Below are 3,099 nucleotides of genomic sequence, written 5' to 3' on the forward strand. Positions count from 1 at the left end.
ATCTTCTAATGCCCCACAGGCCCTTAGACCCAAACTTGAACCCCCTTTCAGTCTACCTGACCTCTCGCCTTCTTCCTTTCGGTCCCTCTGCTCCCCCACAGTGGCTACCTCCCCCACCCCCCCATTTACTACTGAACTATACTCTTAGTCCCACACTGGCCTCTCATTCCAACACAGGGTTCCATGGCCTTTGAAGGTACGCAGCTTTCCCACTTGGTAGACTGCTCCAGATCTTCAGCTGCCTCTTTCTAAGGCCTTTCCTGTCCTCATGGACACTCTCTTCCACATCTCGTAATGTTCTTACCCATTGTAATGGCTACTCCTGGTTGTCAACTTGACTATATCTGGAATGAACTACAATCCAGAACTGGAAGGCTCACCTGTGATCCAGACCTTGAGGCAGGGAGATACAAGTTTCTGACCTGGATCTTGGCATGGAGATCTTGAGGCATACTGACTGAATCCCAGAAGAGTAAGAAGATCCAGGTGTGGTGGTACAAACCTTTAATCTGGCCCACACCTTTTTCTGGGAGACCTACATTGGAAGAAGGAAGACTCCTGCTTCTTTGCCCCCTTGCTTTGTAGGACTGAGCCACTGCTAGATCCTTGGACTTCCATTCACAGCTGCTGCTGACCATTGCTGGGGACTTGGAACTACAGGCTGTAAGTGATCACAACAAATTCCCTTACTATATAGAGACTACCCATAAGTTCTGTGACTCTAGAGAACCCTGGCTGATACACCCATACCCAACAGGGCTTCCTCCTGCCAGGACTTGCTCCCCCTTGTTCTCCCTCCACAATGCATACTTTCTCTGAAGGCTCGGACAGGTTATATTAGTCTCAGAAGACTCCCTGGTACACAGAACTCTCAAAATAATCTGTTGCTTAAGAACTCCTGCACTCTCTGTTCCTCCCTCCCCACCCCCCCTATAGCTTGTCCCTCCCTCCTGTATCTTCCACACTCTGAGAAACCAGAAACTAGTAGCAGATGGGATGTGAATCAGAAAGAGAGGAAGCTCTGCCAATCAATGGGGGAAAAAAAAACCAAAAAACCTGAGACTAATGTAGATGAAGACATTGAGTCATTGCCTCAGCCACCTTAGCCCCATCGGAGGCATCAGCAACAAAGGGAAAAGCAGACTTCTGTCAGGAGGAAGGGTCAGAGATCAGTCCTGCTGGCACAGCTCTTATGAGTCTGTCTCAACCTCAGCACCCCTATGTATGAAAAGGAGTTGGTGTTTAAGAATAGTGGCCCACACCTTTAATCCCAGCACTTGGGAGGCAGAGGCAGGTGGACTTCTGAGTTCGAGGCCAGCCTGGTCTACAGAGTGAGTTCCAGGACAGCCAGGGCTACACAGAGAAACCCTGTCTCGAAAAATCAAAAAAAAAAAAAAAAAAAAAAAAAAAAAAAAAAAAAAAAAAAAAAAAAAAAAAAAATACTGGGGGCTGGAGAAATGGCTCAGCGATTAAGAAGAACATTTAATTCAATTACCAGCAACCACATGGTGGCTCACAACCATCTGTAATAGGATTTGGTGCCCTCTTCTGGTGTGTCTGAAGATAGCAACAGTGTACTCATACATAAAATAAAAATAAATCTTTTTTAAAAAAAAGACAAAAAAGTGGTGGTGGGGATGCCAGTTGGAGCTGAGTGTGTTGGCATAAATCCTTAATCCTAGCAGCTCTCTGTGTTCTAGACCAGGCTGATTTACAGAGTGAGCCTTTGGAGTATAAGCCCCTTGAGCCTGTGACCACCGCCCCATTTCCTTTCCTTCTGTTTTCCTTTGTTCCTTCACTCATTCCTTTCCTGAGACAGAGTCTCACTATACAACTCTGGGTGGTGCTTCAGAGATCTTGCCTATCTCTGTCTCCTGAGTGCTAGGGTAAAGATAAATACCACTACAGGGCCAGTGGTGGTGCATGCCTTTAATCCCAACACTTGGAAGGCAGAGGTAGGCAGATCTCAAGTTCAAGACTAGCCTGGTCTACAGAGTGAGTTCCAAGACAGCAAAGGCTACACAGATACATAGAGAAAAATCCTGTCTCAAAAAACAAAAACAAAGCAAAACAAAAAAAGTGCCACCACACCTAGACTGTATTAAACAATGATTTCTCTTTAGTTTATGTGTGTTTGTCTACACTCATGTATACATACTTCATTTGTACCTAGCACCAAAGAAACCAGAGGAGGTGGGAGTGCTGGGTACTGAGAACTAAACAAGTGCTCATAACTGTGGAACTACATCCTTTTCTAAAGCTGACAAAGGCTGGGAAAATGACACACCAGTACTTGGGAACACAAACACATAAATATATACACATAAACAAAAATAAATCCAAGCACTCGTGAGGTAGATCTCTGAGTTTAAGTCCATGCTTGGTCTACAAAGAGAGAAAATGACCAGCCATGATGACTAAATAGTGGACCCTGACTCAAAAATAAACAAAACAAAAAAGTTTTAAAGGGGATATAGACATATATGCCTGGAGTTACATTTACCAAAATATGTAACTCCAGGCCTGAAGTTGTTTTAAATACTTATACTCCATAGGAAATGAATATCAAAGAAGGAAATTTCAGTCAGGTTTTTTTTTTTGGGTGGGTGGTTGTTCGAGACAGGGTTTCTCTGTATAGCCCTGATTATCCTGGTACTCACCCTGTAGACAAGGCTGGCCTTGAACTCAGAAATCTGCCTGGAGATAGATGGCTCAGCCTTTAGGAACACTGATTGTTCTTCCAGTGGTCCTGAGTTCAATTTCCAGCAACCACATGGTGGCTCACAACCATCTGTTAAGTGATCAGATGTCCTCTTTTTGTGTGTCTGAATACATCTACAATGTACTTATACACAGAAAATAAATAATTATTTAAAGAGAAAGAGAGAGAGAGAGAGAGAGAGAGAGAGAGAGAGAGAGAAATCTGCCCGCCTCTGCCTCCTCAAGTGCTGGGATTAAAGTCATGCACCATCACTGCCTAGCTCAGTCAAGTTTATATGATTCCCTTACTCTTATAAGAAGGCATTTCGAAGCTGGAGAAATGGCTCAGCGGTTAAGAGCACTGACTGCTCTTCCAAAGGTCCTGAGTTCAAATCCCAG

Source organism: Mastomys coucha, unplaced genomic scaffold (genome assembly GCF_008632895.1).
Source record: "Mastomys coucha isolate ucsf_1 unplaced genomic scaffold, UCSF_Mcou_1 pScaffold18, whole genome shotgun sequence".
Taxonomy (NCBI): domain Eukaryota; kingdom Metazoa; phylum Chordata; class Mammalia; order Rodentia; family Muridae; genus Mastomys; species Mastomys coucha.